Source organism: Dermacentor silvarum, chromosome 8, assembly GCF_013339745.2.
Source record: "Dermacentor silvarum isolate Dsil-2018 chromosome 8, BIME_Dsil_1.4, whole genome shotgun sequence".
Lineage (NCBI taxonomy): Eukaryota > Metazoa > Arthropoda > Arachnida > Ixodida > Ixodidae > Dermacentor > Dermacentor silvarum.
The window spans coordinates 100290937-100308923 of record NC_051161.1 but is presented as its reverse complement, the minus strand read 5'-3'; the positions used below and the strand labels follow the sequence as shown (position 1 = coordinate 100308923).

Sequence of the window (17987 nt, the reverse complement as noted above, 5' to 3'; positions counted from 1 at the left end):
AAAACTGGACAATCGCCCCCTCCCAGAGGAAAAAGCTTTAAAACACTGGTCTAGATGGGCTTCCGCACTCAAGGCCTTAAGGTATCTGCTGAAGTTTAAGGGCTTGTGAATTGCGCGACCGGCTTTGAACTTTGTCGCGCGTAGGGTCACGTTATTGCGCGCATTTTTCTGACTTTAATTTTTTTATTTACTTGTTTCTTCTATCACCTTTTATTCCCTTTACCCCTTTCTCGCGTACAGGGTAGCCAGCCGGTATTTACACTGGCTAACCTCCTTGACTTTCTTTCCCTTTCTTTCTTTCTCTCCAGCATCGCTTTCAGCGCTGAAAGCTCGGAACGCCCATCAAGTCGAATGACTGGCCATTTGAATATACAGCAGTAATGGCAGGCCTCCAGAATAAAAATTCGCGCCTTTCAGAACAAAATGACGTCACTTCTGTTTTTAACGAATATGACGTCACATTTTTTTTCTTCCGCCAGAAGTGTTCCCTCCTCACACAGATGGCACTAAGCCCCATGAACCGCCGATGAAGCACCATGTTTTCAACGTATGGGCTACTATGGAAGCTTCGCTACCAGGTACATTTACCTTGGAGGTTTTTGAACATAGCGAAGAAACCAAGCAAACTCATTTTCATCAAAGCATTTATAACGAACGTTTCGCTTGACCTTTCAAAAATTCAATCTGCTGATGTCGAAAGAAACACTGCGCTCAAGTAGTAGTAGCAGTACTAAAATACTGTGTTTAAAGGTAGTACAAAAATGTCTCCTATTTTGATGTACTAGCGAAGTGGCGATATTTTATTCTGCCTGGTAAGCCGATGCGAAGTTCTACTGCTTTTGTGTTTCATTTTGTTTTTTAGAACGAAGTCATTAAGATTACAATCGAAATAAGTCTTTGCATTCCTCAATTATTTCTATGTACCTACAGACAAGGCACGGCCGAATGAGCCATAAGTAAATGCGCGTGTCATGGCCGAAAGGATGTTGTCGTGATATTTCAGATGTGGAATGTTAAAAACAAACGAGCTACATAGTCCCAAGCAGATAGTTAACGATTGTGCTATTGTTTTACTGTTTGTGTCAACAGTATATATTTTGACCGTTCTCCATCTCCTATCGCATTCTGCTTTCTGAAGTGGCAACGAAGCAATCCTAACTAAATGGCTCTGAACCGTTGGTTTCTTCTAGTAGCGGTCTTTTACGGTGAGTTTTCTTCGCAATTCTGCTTTTCAGTGTTACTTGGACGACGCGTCGCCATGCGGCTGTCTATCACTCCGTTATGCTCCCATACTTGATCTTTAATTCCGCACACGGAACTGCAGCTGCCTTTAAGCGAACTGCTGGAATCCGAGCCTGAACACATTATTAGTTCTAGGTTGTGGTCTACCGCTCCATCCCGCTTTGATGGTATTTCTTCATTCCCGGTCATCTCAGTGCAGATTTATTCATCAGAAGTGATAGAGGGCGAACAGTTCAGGCTCGTTTAAGGTCTGATGTAGTCGGAGCGCCTGAGAGCGCTGGAAGAATTATATCATGTCAAGCGTGTTCAGCTCCGTTTTGTTGAAACAAACTGTTTGTATAGTCTAACGGTGCCCACTGCGACCGGCGTAGATAATGGAGCGATAGTTGGACAAATTATATGCGCGCACTTGCGACCGCCAAATACAGCCAGCCGTAGACACCTCGAACGCATAAGTGCGTTATAGAAACACCAAGAGGCAGCAAACAGACCCTTAGTGCTTCCGAAGGTCCTCATGACTCGATTATACAGCTTCGCTGTCTTCGATGCATCAGTTGCGCAACTGAGGGATACCTGTGAGGCTTTTTCTTTTCATTCATTGTAATGCAATAGAGGAAGCAATTTTTCATAACAAAGACAGAATGCACAATAACGCCTTGCGGAATGTTCTGGAGAGATGTATCCACACGCTGCTGTAAGGTATGAGGCCAAGTGCTTGGAAGAAAAGTTAAAAAAAGAAAGACTGTGATGAATGAAAGAAAACGACGCCGAAGACGACGAAGTGTGCACGCGTTTTTTCGCGAGTGGACCACGCATTGGAGTGATCCCGCCAAATCAGCGATGTCCCAGTGGTATTTGGAATATGCGTCGTACCACGATTGGGCCACGTATGGGGAGCGTGTGGCGAAATGCTTCGTGGCGATAGACGCACCTAGTCAGCGGGAGACGCAAGACAGCAGGCCGACGTGTCGGACGCCGACAATCAAGGCTCTAAGGAACGCGGCCGTCCCTGGAGCTGCCGCCCGACCGTTGGTTGCCCTTGGCCAAGGCGTTCGCCAGCACGAGTAATGCAGCTCGGAGCGTGGCGTGGCCTGCTGTGATACCACTTGCCGCGAACATTGCGGATCGCGGGCAAGGCGTCTCCTCGGTCAGCTGTTCGGCGGAGCATCGTTCGTGGCCTGGCTAATGGCCGCATTTGCGCCGAGCACTGCGGCTCGAGCGCAAGCTGTCCGCTGGGCAGGCTGACCGTTCCTGCAGCGTGCATTGAGGCTCGGATGCAGGCTGGCTGCTGAGCGGTCGTCTCCAGTTCGTCAAGACCCATCTCCTCACCGTCCAACATCGAGGCGTGTCCGACGTCGTCGCGTCATCGCCCCTCACTCCCGTAACCTGTCCACGTACTGTGAGCTGCTACATCTTTCGAACTGTGTGTTTTTTTGAACTCCCACCAGCTTTAGCTCTTTTAGCGTGTTATGTGTGTCTTGTGCCGTAACGTCCTGTCCCGGTGCAGTTTGGCTTTGGTTATAAATGTTATTTGTATTTTGCATCCCGAGTCAGACTGGCTTTTCCTGCGTCCTTTTCCCTCATCGCGCGGCACGACAAACGAGTGTGACGAACGTTCTTTCGGAAATTTTTTTTACAAAGACAAACAACACAAATTATTGGTCTACATCATAAAGCACACTTTGTTAGACCCATGTGAGCTTTTTAAAGTATGTATTATTTTAAGAATTTTTTTTAATTTGAAAAACCTAATTAAATGTGGGTCTCACGCTAACACTCATAACTCCAATTTAACTCGATAACAAAACACAATTTTTGGTAGCGTTATAGGGGGGGGGGGGCTCTTATCTGTGCAATGAACCAAGATTACTTTAGATCAGATGAATCCTTGAAGCATAGTGACGAAATAACCCAAAAAATGTGTGCTTCCACAGGGTGTGTCTTGGTGTAAAAGGCAGCCATATCAAAACTTGTGCACCAGTTTACTTGTTGAGGTTCGTTGCACACCCAATAATGTGAGAAAAAATTGTGCCAAGTTTCGTACAAAATCTTTATTAGGGAAAAAGTTATAAATGTTTGCGTTTAAAGAAATCGCGAGAAAATCGGTTCTGAGAAAATCAACTAAAACATTTCAAAGCGCAGCGCTTATCAGCACACCTAAAATTCCCTATATTTATAGACAGTTCCGTATTTCGTCTTGTTCTTGTCTGATTTATAACTCGACTGTTTTTTCTAGCTTGCTTTGTAGTATTAGCGGTAAAGTATTACAGGTACTTGCAATACGTCTCCAGTCCATTGCGCACTCCGACTTCCTTGTACGGATTGCCGGCAAACTTTCATTTTGTGCGTCCTAGTGCTCTAAACTTCCATATTATGTGGCAGCCAGTAAGAAAAAGTAGGCGACAGAGAGTAAAGACATCCAGCAAACTCCTTTACCGCGTGCGGAGCCTCCACAAAGTAAGCAATTGCACGTGCAAAACATTGCATTCCACATGGTGAAGCGCTTATTATTTTAATTGATGAATAAAGTGTTCAAAATGCGATTAGGGCATCATTACATTTTTGTACGTGATACGATTGTTAAATAATCGGCAAAGTACTGCAAGCCAGGCATTTTTTTTCTGTTGCACAGAAAACGGGCACTTGCAGTTTCGGTATCGTAGCCGCTGAGTGACTTGACATTTTTTTATGTATCTTTTGAAAGAAACTGCGTAGGAAGGAACTTTTTTTGGAGAAAAATGATGGAGAATAAATTCCTCATCTAACAAAGTGCAAAAGAATAAATTGATATTCTTTAAAAAATTTCGAATTTGGCCTCATACCTTAAATCTTTGAAGCGAGCAGTTTCCCAATCAACGACTTCAGTTTGATGCGAAATCGTCAAATGGTCCACTGAGCGAAAAATCCGGCGTCAGTCGACTGGCGCAGCGAAATGGCACCTAAATTTCCAATGGGTGCGACGTCACGTCACGAGCGTGTCTCGTCTGAGTTCCCCGTTGCCTGCTATGCCACGTCACGACAGCGCCTCGACATAGCAGAGCGGGCGAGTGGCAACACCTGATGTTCAATAGCCCGCCAAAAGTTGCATGAGTGGAGAAGGCATCGCCGCTACCCAATGTCACCCTCGCTCACGGAATCTGGCGCAGGGTGCGTATCTCTCTCTTTCACCCGCACGTTGCTTAGCTGCAGCGCGCGCCTGCCGGGCCTGGTGGCCGCTGCTGCGTCCTCTAGGTCTGTCGTCGCGCAGGACGTTGGTGGTATGCCGCGTTGGCACCGAAGGCTGCTGGTGCTTTCTGGCTCGGGAAGCACATACCGCTATGGTACATTACTCGCCACCCAAAACTGCAAGACAGCTCAGCGGTGTTCTATTGAACATTGATGCTGTCGCGTTCACAACTCAAGCTTCGGTGCTTCGGTGTCCTCGGAATTTCTTTTTAAATACCCCCCCCCCTTCCAAAGAAAAGAAATTATTCTAAGGACGACAAATCGGATGATCTCGAAGGCCAGGCGATGGCTTCACATCGTCCTTCCATTGGTCTGCAAAGTTGGGATGTAGCGACCGCCGAGATTGAGCTAAAAATAAATTTGGAGGATGCTTAAGTTTCGCCTTTAAGAGTGGAACACGATAGCATTCAAAGATATCTGACTGCCTCTCATCCTTCCCGGCAGGTGCAGCTTATGTAACCGTAATGTTTACCGGGAAACGCTGGCAGCGGACACTATGCACGAAGGCGAGGTTTATGGTAGAAACCAGGCCCCTTAGTAGGGAGAGAGGGGTGGCTGGCGAGACCTACCTTGTCAGTGCCAAAAGCCACCAGTCTCTACGTGCAACAAATTTGAACAAATCTTTAAAGTGAAGATTTCTGGCCATGTTCGATGCACGTTTTCGTACGTATCTGGTCTCTAACCCCAGACGCCTTTATCGGGATGGTAGTGGCTTCTAGAAGGCATGCGGCTAATTAATAGTTTACAGTTTCAAGCATAAAGTTTCATACAATAATTGGTAGAGGGAACGTAGGCGCTGGCGCTTACGGAAGCTACGCGGGGTGCTTGAGCGAGTATGAGAATTATGCGTCGGAACAAAGACAACTTCCCTGGTGGGAACAATGGTTTTTACATGGATTTGCCTAAACTTGCTATTGTTGACTTCAAAGGGCTTTGTGACTTTGCAGAAGCACTATCTTGAACAAAGGAGGGTGTTAAAAATAATTAAATAAACATTAATAAATTCTTCGAACGGCAGAATTCGAACACATGACAAGGTAGCATACAAGCATCAAATTGAAACCATTACGCCTCGGGCGCATGCGTCGCCCTTTTTCGAGGGCGACCCAGCGCATTGAGACTGTAGGCGCGTTTCGATCCGCAGTTGCACAAGAAGAAACTGACGCATCAATCAATTTAAGCAATCAACATAATGTTGCACATACGCGTGAGGAAAACGAAGACCGGTGAGCGTGCTTGTGGTCTCAAGTTTGAAAAGTGGAACAGGACGACCGTTGAGTTCTTCAACCAGCTGGCCGCTCTTGAGCTTACATTCGCGGCCTAAAATAAACGGGCCCCTTCAGTCATGAGGGTGATACATGGTCTCCTTCGCATGTAACAGAGTCGTGGAGGTGCTGGGTAAGCACTCACAACAACAGAACCGTCGCTGCTACAAATTCGTCGAAGCCGTTGACTTGCCGGCCTCCCGCCGTCTGCCGTGACCATCTTCGACATGCCTGAAGAAGGAGCGGCTCAAAGGGCAACGCTGAGCAGGAGTACTACCAAGTTCCACCCACCTTCAGAGGAAAAGCGGGAGAAGATGCCGACGCGTGGCTCGTTCACTACAAGTGAACAATCCAACGGGAGTGAGCAAATCCAACGGGTCGGACGCAACCGCCCAGATCTCCAATGTGCTGTTCTCCATGACCGATACTGCACTCGTGCGGTACGAGAACAACGAGGACACGCTTACGACGTGGTAACTTTTTGTTGACGACCTAGAAGCGTGTTTTGGGGTCTGAGTCGCCAAAAAGAAGCGTGCTGAGCAGGCACTGTCATAACGGGCGCAGCTACTAGGTGAGACATGCACCACATACTTGGTGTTCAAAATTAAGCTTTAAGGAATTTTTTATGTTCGCCCGTGGCAGGTATTATAATTCATGTCATTGAGCTGGGTTATTCAATGAGGCGGACATTAGTAGCACGAGACATCGAAACACTTGTTCAAGTAATGAACAAAAATTCACAAATTCATTGCTTAGTTAATTACGTTACCACACATATTGCAATTTACGATTTGCAGCACGTAAGTTTGCAAGACGGATACACTTGAAATGAATTTCCAGAATGGCACCAGTTTCGATATATTATTTCCCAAAGTGTGGGACGACACACATGGGCGTTCCAGTTAATTTTGCACTTCAATGTATAAAACAGCATTTCGGTAAAAAGTAAGCGGAACAACAGTGCATTTTACGGCGAGTTTGATGGTGCATATCCAAACTTGTGTCATTCTGGAAATTTATTCCAAGTGAATACGCCTGACAAGCTCACCGGCTACAATTAGTAAATGGCAATATGTGTGGCAACGCAATTAACTAAAAAGGTCATTTCGGAATTTTTGTTCATTAGTTGAATATCTGTTTCGATTTCTCGTGCTACTAATGTCCGCCTTATCAAATAGCCCAGTTCAATGATAAGAATTAGGCTACCAGCCGCAAAGGCGATTTCTAAAAATTCCGTAAAGAAGTGTTAAAGCTGTGCAAGGTGGTCAGTGACCGTACGTCGGAAGAACATGAAGTCGTACATATGCTGAAAGGAATGGCTAAGGACGTGTACAATTTTCTGATCAAAAAAGAAAGCCTAAGTTCTGTGTCCGACGTTTATCGACATAGCAGATCTTTTGAAACGCTCAAGATGTGTCGGATTACGGCAGTGTTTGGTCGGTTTGCAAACGTTACGACGGTCACCAGTGTGGACGCGAGCCCTTGCATTGACCTTCCTTCGACCATCCGACAGATTGTCCGTGAGGAACTTTCCCGCAGCGAAGAGATGTCGCATTCAGCAGCTGACCACCATGGCGCGTACAGGTCACGTGAGGCTATGACTGCGCCACATTCAGCTCCTTGGTAATCGATGGGTAGCGTAGCGGCTGTAGAGTACAGCGCAGCCCCACAATTAAGTATGACAACACGCTCTCATACTCTGCGGTATGACCGGCGCGCTCAGCGCACGCTTTCTCGACGCCCGATGTATCGTTATGACACGCGATGAACCAACCCACTACACAACGGCAAATGATAATATTCGGTTCATCGACGAACAATCAAGGTTTAGAAGGGTGTAAGATTGGGCTTGTTGGTAAAACATGCTTCAAGGTAGGTTATGCTTTCTGGGAAGAAAATAAACTGTTGGACGTTCAGCGCTCTGTTCTCTCTTCTGTCCCCTCTGGTGGCCTTACGCTGTTAACGTGATTTGAAGCAAGGTTTAGACTTCTCATGGCGTGTTACTCGTGCGGTGTCCCGGATCATATATCGCTGTTTTGCCATCACCGTATGATCGCATGGTATGGCCAGCCCTCACCGTTTTCACGGCCCTCCTAACGGTCCCACGGTGTCCCGTGGCAAGCACAGGCATCGTCTGGCGACGAGTATTGGCCGGACAACCCCCGGAGTCGCCCCCGGCATCTGACGGGAGTTTGACGCTAACATTGCGTCATCGTGATTCCCGTTATCCCTCATCGCTGCGTCGCACCACGTCCCCTTCGTCGCCGGAAAACTAGCTAGCGCGGGCGATGGAGTTGAGGTTGCTGGAGATGTGCAACTGACAGAAATACCTCCTACGTTAATGCTCAAAACAAAGTGCACGTTTTCGTGGATAATGTGCCTGTTGATGACTCTGGTAGACACAGGAGCAACAATTTCGCTTATGAGTGTCCCTTTTAAAGACGTGTTAGGGTGACAGAGTTTGCTTAAATGGGACGAAGCTTCCGAGTTATGTGGATTGAGTGGCGAGCCGTTGCGATCTATCGGTGCGTGTGTGGTGTAGTCCTGGCGTGTTTTACAGCGTAAGCTGTTATGGGCTCATTCCAATAGCCGTTTCGGTTCGCGATGGTTTCCGCCGCCGCCTACGCCGACAGTGTCCGGTGACCGTAAGCGCTATCGCCGGAATTGCGAAAAAAAGTACCCAGTTCCCGCCGGGATCGAGCCCGGACCCACTGCGGGGGAGTCAGATACTCTACCACTAAGCTTGGTATCATGTACTCTACCACTGAGCTTGGTACCAGGTAGCAGAAAATGCCCTATAAACGCGTCCTAGGCAGGCGCGCAGGCGCAGAAGACGAGATGCGATTCAGACTTGGCGCGCAATCAACGCGATCCTGAGCCTCCGCTAGTATGGTGGCGTCATCTAGTTAAGGCGCCAGCAAACGTAGACCTACATGCGCGGCTAGAACCAGGCATCATGGGGCTCAGCAGACTGCTGTGCAGAGAGCATTACAAGCCGCAGCTCGTCGTCGACGCCGGACGGACAGTTCAGATCGTTTTTGTCAAAACAAGGCGAAGAGACTTTGCCGCGAAGGCATCGTTGTGCGTGGTGCCGAAATTGGAGCCTTGAGCCGCTCCACCAGCTTACGCTGTGATTGTGTTGCGTTTGCCACGTAGGACTGTGAGATTTTTGGGAAGGCCATACTATTACGACAGAGTTTGCGATTATTCCTCGTTCGACCCATGAAGTTATTCTGGGCTTGAATTTTTTGTGGGAGTGTGGTGCCTCTGTCGAATGCCACAAAGGGAAGGTATTCAAAAGTGATAGGATGCCGGCAGTTTCCTGGAGAACCCTGTACATCACCAAACTAAACTGTGTGTTGGCGGTTATACGGTCGTACCTAAATCGTCGCAGGGCCGGGTTATCTCAGAAAGGAATCTGCATTTTACACGTATTTCAACAGGCGACATCGGTGTGAGGCCCGAACTAAACCTTCCTCTTAAAAGCGGGGATAATTACGTAATAAAAAGAGAAGTGCTTCCGCATGCGCCTAAAATGCGAGGCCAACGATAACGCGCTATCTGTGCAGGTTTACGTCACTATCAGTATTAGGCTAGAACATAGTTTTATGGCAACGCTTTCTTCAAGCGCTCCTCAAGTAAATATGTAAGCAGACAAAGGGGGGGGGGGGGGCGCTTATGTGGGAACCCGCCATGGTTGCTCAGTGGCTATAGTGTTGAGCTGCTGAGCACGAGGTCGCGAGATCGAATCCCGGCCACGGCGGCCGCATTTCGATGGGGGCGAAATGCAAAAATACCCGTGTACTTAGATTTAGGTGCACGTTAAAGAACCTCAGGTGGTCCAAATTTACAGAGTCCCCCACTACAGCATGCCTCATCATGAGATCGTGGTTTTGGCGCACGTACAAGCCCATAATTTAATTTATTTTTTTAGTTTTTAGCTTACGTGGGAAAACGAACGAAAGTTTGAAAAAATGAAGGGGAACAGTAGCGCCTCAGTAATGTAGCGTCATGATTTTTGGAAAGTTGTTGCTTATTACTTTAAGCACGAGAGACTTGAACACTTTATATTAGAATGCCTTGTTTCGCTTGCCGAGCGCATGCCGTTACTAAGGGACATTAGTATACTCCTGATTGGTGCTTGTGTCCAAGTGGTTGTGCTTCTCGACACGACCAGGCTTGTGGCACGCCGCTTTCCTACAACAAACCGGCTTGGCTTCCTGTTTCTAAAGCATTTTTCAGCGTTGAACGAAACATTTTTTAAATACATTGTTGTCATTCTTTTGAAATAAGGGCGACCTACGTGATTTCTTTTTTCTGCTACCGCATATCTGTTTTGCTCCTACTGGCACGCTCTGTCTTTTGTTGCTGACATGGTTTAGTATTTGTGGGCTGTTACTTGTGTTTATCTTCAACGTCTGTTTCTATATTCTCCATCCTGAAAATTAGGCATGCCGTGTGCTCCTCTCGGTGGCTGTTTCCACCTGATCTCTCCCTCTCTCTCTCTTTCCCTTTTTGTCCTTTATATATAAGTGTAGTCATATGTAATGTTAATAACATAATAATATAACAACATTTGCATGCCTTGCGCCTGTGGTCCACACTTAGAGCCTCGTAAATAGAAAAAACACGTTCACATGCTGCTGTTCAAAAGAGTCAGCGAAGTTCAGGATATCGAATGACCCAATGAATACAACAAACAGCAAAAGCTTTGCAAACGTTTACGTGAACAGTTCGTGCTGTTTCAAAAACGTTTTCTTTAAGAGCCATATATCAAGCATGGCACGAAAGAGAGCATCGGACAAAAATTACACGCAAGAATTATTTCTGGAACAAAGCGGTCCCCTGCACAGCGTTTCTGCTTTTTGTAGAGAGATGTGTTTGATGAAAATAAGCATAAAATTGAGCAATTTTATCGTCCGCATAATACAGAGAAACAGTAATGTCATAAGTGTTGCTATGTTGCTGTACCTGGTCTTACATTGGAGCAGTGATATAACAAAATTTATGCAGAGCACACTGTTAAAAAAATATGCTCAATTTACTGAAGTACAGAAGAGCTCACTTAACTACACTGCACATGATTTGCCTTCCAGCAAGACAATGGATTACTGCCACATGCGACGGTAAGCTAGGACATAATTTTTTATTATTATTATTATGATCATTTCAATGTTTTTTTTTAGATTTAGGCATGTATTTGCTGCTGAAAACCGGAAGCATCTATGACATGAGAAATCGCCAATTTGACTATATTTTGAAGCTGCTCTAAATTGCTGTATTTTCTCTACAGTGTGAGCGAGTTCCACTACATTTATAAATTTTGTATACAGCGTAACGATGTCCCAATTTATTTGCACGAAGAACGCGCTGTATGCAATGGCGGTAATTTGTTACGCAATACACTCACATTTCACGTCATATTATCAACGTCAACCTGCTTTGGCATCATTAATGCCAAGGTTTTTAGAATGAGGAATCCGCATTCCACAAGTGATCAATTGCGCTTATTTGAATTTTCCGAATCAGGAGAAATGAGAATAACATGCGTACCTAAAAGGGTATTTTTGTGGCAGTTAGATATTGTAAAACATGCTCAGAATTGGAATTTCAAAGTTATTCTTCAAATTTACAATGCCGTTACTCAACACGGAAAAATTCATATAACGCCACTAGATTGCTCCTATTACGACGTGTAAATGGATCAAATTTGAAATTCATTGCGCCATTTTGAAAATTGCAAATATTTTCTGAGTTAGATTTCAGTAAATGTTACACATACGAAATGAAGTACTTCATGAAAACCAACATTGTATGCATTAGTTTGTCCCATTTAGGAGCTTAGAAGGTGTAAACTCCAAAACCGAATATCTGCTTTTGGTGCACAGTTACCCTGGTGGTACTATTGCTTGAAGTGATTGAATGTTGCCCGTATTATTAATTTTTTTAATGGAAGCCGAAATTAAAGGTCTTCTCCGTGCCGGTAATTATAAGTTTCTTAATTAAAAAACTACAAACTTGACTTAAATAGGTGTGGTGTTTATCAAATGGCAATTGGACATTCCACTTCAAAGGGAAAAAGAGTGCGTTGCTTTCTCAAGCTTCCTTTTAAGCTCTGCAACATCGTGAAAATTGAAGACGTAGCAAGATGCAACGTGTGCGAAGCAATAATCATCGACAGGTATACCCTCACTTTTATTTGATCGTGACTTAATTTTTTTTAAATCCCTTTTGTCATGTAGGACGCGTACAATTCAACTTCTTGAGCTACATTACTCGCAGAAGCCGACATCTTTTAAGCGGGAAATCAAGATCACAATTTGAATAATAACCAAGTTTCTCTAATTACAATGTAAACTAGGTATTTTACAAGACAGTGAAGTTTACGAATTGTGGCCGGTGACTTAGAAAGTCGTATTCATTGTGAACGAATTCTGAGGGCGATACCAGATTCTAGATATGCGCTCCCATAGTATTGGTGTTCTGGGAACTTTTGAGTTTTAATGCATAAAGAACCATTTTGTTAAAAAAGTGAGTAGATCAACAGCGCATTTTAATCCAGAAGTTTGACGGCGTTTACCTAAAAACTGGTCCTAGTAAAAATTCCGTTACGCATTCTACTTCTCTGTTGTGCGGCAACAAAGTGCGAGCAGTGTCACAAAGGGCCTTAGCAGCTGCGACGCTGAATGTAATATAGACTAATAATGTGACTAATGTTAGGTCTGCGTACACGGCGATTCGTTGTTGCGGCGCAAGACAAGGTGTTCCACAAATCGTTTAAAAGCACAAAAAGTTCTGAAAGCATTGTGCGCACTTTGCGAATTCTCTAGAATGCATAGTGTTCAGCGACACAAGGATAATGTATTGCTAGCTTTATATTTAGAGTTTTTATTGTATCAATAATTCATAGTTGTGGAAGATGACACTTCCAACATATTGCGGTATCATGTTGGTTCAGAAAAGCACGTTTGTTGCCCGGCGACGGGCAATACAGGTTTCAGGGTAGCACTGGTAGTCTATGAAGATTTACATAGTTTTGTAACAATGCACACAATATATAACAATGACATTAAAGTTTTCTTCCCTAAAACAGAGCAAAATTTTACAGAGGAGTATGATTACGAAGGTAAGTTTAATTGAAATCTGATAAAATTTCGCACAAGGTTTTGTCTTTTTAATGTTGCATATCACTCAGTGTCTACTTTTGGATTAAAGTGTGGAAACTAAATTGAGAATTTACTGATAGTACATCATAAAATAAAGTTATTTGGTATGTTGTAGTGGTAAGTGGCTTTTAAGTAAGAGAAGAAGATAAAAGTGCAGCACAGTAACTGACTCTCGCTAAGAGGTCACCTCAACAATACTACACGGGGAAGGAATAATTGGAATAAAAGAGTGAGGAGTGAAAAGAGTAGAACGGTAAGACTCCAAATAAGGGATGAAGAATTAGCAAAAACGGCGCTTATAGCCACGTTTAAAGGCTTATGGACTCAAAGAACTCAAGCAGAGCTGTGAAAGCTCGCTTGGTTATAGATGCACGTTCGCGAGACAATAGGAAAACGTTGGAGTTGTGCGTGGGGAGTCCAAGGCGGCTGTATGCGGCTGTTAATGAATCGCGGGCATGGGAATAGCGGCGCAGTCGAGGAGAATGTGGCTCAGAGTTTCATCTGAGCCATCGTTGCAGCTGAGGAAGACAGAACTGCCAGTGCCGGATAGCTGAGCAGCTCGCTGTGCCCTTTTGGCACAACCGACGCGAAGTCGGAGGAGAAAGGTTCGATCGGCTCGAGAGAGCCCCAACTTTGGGAGGGGACGAGGCGGAACACCGGAGGCGACTCGCGCGTCGGGGTGTTTGACTCTGATGACTATGGAGAAGTTAGTTATGTCATCAGACGCCTATTGAGTAAGGTATTATGAGGTTCCGAGAGCTTCTTCATTGATTAAAACTAATAAACCTACTTGTTGAGCACGTTCTGCTTGTAAGACATTTTCTGTAAAGCATACTATATTACACGAGAGGCCTGGAGCTGAAGAATATTTCATACTTGGGAACCCAATCAGATAATAATAAAAAATTGCAGATTTTAAGGTCCTGAAATTGCAGAGCAGGCCGCAATGGAAAGCTGCGGAATAATATTAACCACCTGGATATCTTACGTACTTTCCAAGAACGGTCCCCGAGCGTTCTTGCATTCCTTTCGCACTATAATGCGTCACCGCGGCCGGAAATGAAACTTCCATCATCGTGCTCAGCAGTGCGACGCCATCAATACTGAGCCATCGCGACACGTGGACATGGGAGATTGGAATATATCGAAAAAGATCGACAGTGTTTAAACGTAGCGTTTTTTTTTCTTTTCACGGAAACATTTGCTCGGAGGCTCCGATCTAAATACATGGGGAAGGCGAAATCGGTCTTTCTCGGCAACCGCTACATCAAATTTGACTGGGTTTGTTGAATTTAAACGAAAAAGCTAAATCATAGTGTCTGCTTGTTGCCTTTTCGATTTAGCCGTGGTAGTAAAAATACTTCAAAATGGCGACTTTTAAGAAAACTCAAGAATCAAGGTTGTAACTCCGTTACTCAGCAATTAAATACGACATAAGAATTTTGGGAATTGCTCCTAATACTACATCTAAAGCGAAGAAATGATTGATTGGACATGGCTCTCAAGCAGACCACTAGTAAGTGAGTAGTAATATTGCAATACCCTAGTAAGCAATGTGACCAGTCCACGTCATATATAAATTCATATATCAAACATGTCCGCTTTATAACTGCTAACGAATGCTGTTTACAGACCTACGATATCCGCTCTGCGTGCAGAGCTATGAATTTGTAAACTTCGCGCTTCTATATTTTGCAAGCTCACAAAATTTCGAAAATTCTTTTAAAGAAATTTTGGCGTTAAGCTGAAATTCCCCTTCAACAGTCACTACAATTTAACTCTTTCTATCAAATGGAACACTTTTTATTAAATTCGGCCCAGTAGTTATCTCAAAAAGCGTTTCAGACTTTTAAATCTATTTGAATAGGCGGCATTGTAGTTGGGCCCGATCACAAGCTTCCCCTTCAGGTGCAAATTTTAAAAGCGAAGCTTCTCTTTCCGAACCTCGCCGGGTTTCGTGACTGTGGCTGCGGCCTGGCTGTTCACTTGGCGAATCGGCCAACCAATCATAGCGGAGTACGCACGCGTGCGCCACCGGGTTCCTTGCACCACCACCAGATGGCGCTCGTCTCCGTGCAACTCGTTGGATCTGCTGCACTTTCTATTAAAATATTGCAGGCGATCTTTCAACTTGCGTGTTGGCCAAACCATCGGAGATTGAACGTTTCATATACTTTTGGTTATGGCCAACGTAAACACAAATAAGGGTAGCGTTAACAAGTGCCAACCATAATTGCCTGTGGCACAAGACATCATGGTTTACATGCATGAGGTGTGTTTTTTTTTTTTTAGATACGGATAATAGCGCTTCTGCCCGTCGATTTTCGCTTCATGTTTCTCTTAAGACATCGCGCTAAAGATCTAAGAGTTGTCGCTGAAAAGTCGTAGTTTTGACCGAAAGGTGAACCGTCGGTATGAGACAGCTATACGAAGCAAGGATAGTAGTTTTATCGCCTGTATAAACTTGTAAACGTTCGCGTACTAAGTAAATTACCAAGCATGCTTTACATTAGAGTGTACTAGAATGAGGGAGTGGGTCCAGCGGACGCCTTAGCATGCGCCGAGGGTGAAGCAAAGAACGCGGAAAATGTCTGCGCTCGCCTTATTCTGATTCTCCGGCCAATAAACGTTGGCTCCGGCTATTTCGGCAGCGCTCATTGGCTGAGGCGAGCTCGCGGGCTGAGTAGCTGTCGTCCGCTTGACGCACCGTCGTTGTTGTGTCGTTTGCGCTCTTTCCGCCGCTCTTTTTCCATTTTATTCACAATAGATCAGTGGGGAATAATTTCAGCGTTACCGCCACCGAGTATCCGCCTGTCAAAGCTCCATGCAGCTGCGGTAGGGTCTCCGACGCGATAAGCATCCGGCCAGCGAGCGGCGCCGCTCATTGGGAAGAAAGTGACGGTGGCACCATCTGGACTTTCAATAAAAAGTGCCTCAGCGCAGAGCCCTCGTTGGGCCCACTCCCCCAATCTTCTATACTATACTTTAAATAAACAGGAAAAGATGAACACATCTAAATTGAGCACCGCGGACACTCGCTGTCAAAACGCTGGCGTGAGGGAGAGTGGCAGCAGAAGCGAGTGAATCGACCTTCATGCTGCCTCTTAAATTCAACCCAAACTAAGAGGCGAGAATAGAGCGCACAAAAAGCTACCAACCTTCCGCGCGCCTACACTCTGTACCCATCGCAGATCACTTTCGAGGTAGAGCCAGCGCTTCCTACCCGCCTTTCTGTTTTACGGGCGCCAGATCGAGCCACCATCCCTGGTTCAGCTTCCCACACTTCCTCTCGTAGCAACAGCATACGGCACGTGGGCACGATGTTATCGCACTTAGACTTTATACGGAACATCACGGCGACGACGACGGCTGAAATGCGCCTAGATTGTCCATACAATTATACTATCACAATAATATATTTCACTTTAAAATTTTAATGACAACCTCTTTAGACAAGCACGGAAACTGGAAGCTTCCATGCTTGATGTTGTAAGTTTAAGAAGTAGTGATATAAAGTGTCATTGCCGTTTATTCTCTTTTTCTTTGCCTTTCTTTATGCATTTTTTGTTTGTGGTCTTAGGTAGCTGGTGGGTCCATTATTTTGCTTAGAAGCGTGATAATAAGCCTGATGCGGCGCTGGAAGACCATGACCAAAGTCAAGCAAATTAGCCACTTCGCAGTGAGCACTTCTCCTGGGAAAGCTAGGGAACCCGTTTACCAGTGTTTTACCGTCGACTTCTCACTGCACTTAGCCTTCGGTAGCACATTCATGGTGTGCGTGGTGCAAGTCAGTGGTGTACGGTGCCAGAAGGCCGGCACAGGAGGTTCGTTTACCTGAATGGCTTCTTTTTCACGTTCAATGTCGCATTTCTCTTGTACGCGTTCTGAACTAGTGCAATTAAAAGGTATTGTAATTGATTATTTGTTGAGCTCTGAAGTAAATGGGGCTTCATAGCTTAAGTTCTAGGTCGATAGCTATAGAAAAAGTAATGACCTTAGAATTTGCTGTGAGTACTTTAAAACACCTGCAGGTTAGGATGCATTCCTGGATGCATTCTCAGGATGCATTGCCACATGTTAATAAAATTTTGTGCGAGAGAAATAAGAAGAAATAAGGGACTCTGAGGTACCTACAGGCCCGCCTTTCTAGGAAGCGTTACATGATGTGTTAGGATACGCGCAGTCTTATATCGCGAGCGCGTCTAGCCCGGGAACAGAAAAATTAAAAGCAAAGCCGCATCGTAAAGCTAATCACAGCCGCATTGCATTATTACCGGCGTGCAACTTAGGTACTTTATAAGTATTGCAGTAATGGTAGATAAATATATTTCAAAAGGCAAATATTTTTGCAGAAAATCTTCACAGCTTTTAGATAAGGAATCCAATGCATTATGGGCATAAAAGAGCATATCATGTGCTGACAATACCCACATGACATGAGTGCCGTCAGGGATTGGGCATCCCTGCAGCGGCTTTTTTTTAATATAGCCGCAGATTGCTAGATTGACCTTTATTATAATGTCGTAAGGCGGTATTAGAAGTAGTGTCGTTGGTTTCATTACATGTCATCGGTTCTTTCCAGATTCGTGGTGCGGGTATAATATACTGTTAACATCAGGGGGGCCGGTATGTATCTTTTTATTCCAATTTTCGTTGTCTGAAGACTTTTTTACAGCGTAAGCTGTTACACGCTAATGCTAACAGCCGTTTCGGTTGGCGATGGTGTCCGCTGCCACTGCCGCCACTGCCCGTGATGTCCGGTGTTCGTAGCAGCTATCGCCGTGAATAAGAAAATAAGACATGCCCAGTTTCCGCTGGGATCGAACCCTGACCCGCCGCGTGGCAGTAACCTACTCTACCACTGAGCCACGCCAGCGCTTGCTAGCATGCAGCGGGAAAATGCCCTATAAACACGCCCTAGCGCGCGAGGAAACGCACGATGAGACATGTCCGCCGCGTGTACACACTGTGCATTGCATTCGCATATCGAACCTAGACGTTAGCGCCATATATCGCCTTCCTGCAAGACCTGGCAACATCCCCGGTGTGATAGTTAGGTTCATAAGGCAAACCACACGAGACCAGTGGT

At 45.2% G+C, this 17987-nt stretch overlaps 1 long non-coding RNA gene across 1 annotated transcript; it reads left to right on the top strand.

Annotated features, from left to right (window-relative positions):
* Positions 1 to 1134: 1134 nt before the first annotated feature.
* LOC119462774 (uncharacterized) lies at positions 1135 to 17524 on the top strand. Its single transcript, XR_005194196.2, has 4 exons — positions 1135 to 1205; positions 10829 to 10858; positions 12826 to 12858; positions 17481 to 17524. It is a non-coding gene; the product is annotated as an uncharacterized LOC119462774 (long non-coding RNA).
* The last annotated feature ends 463 nt before the right edge of the window (positions 17525 to 17987 follow it).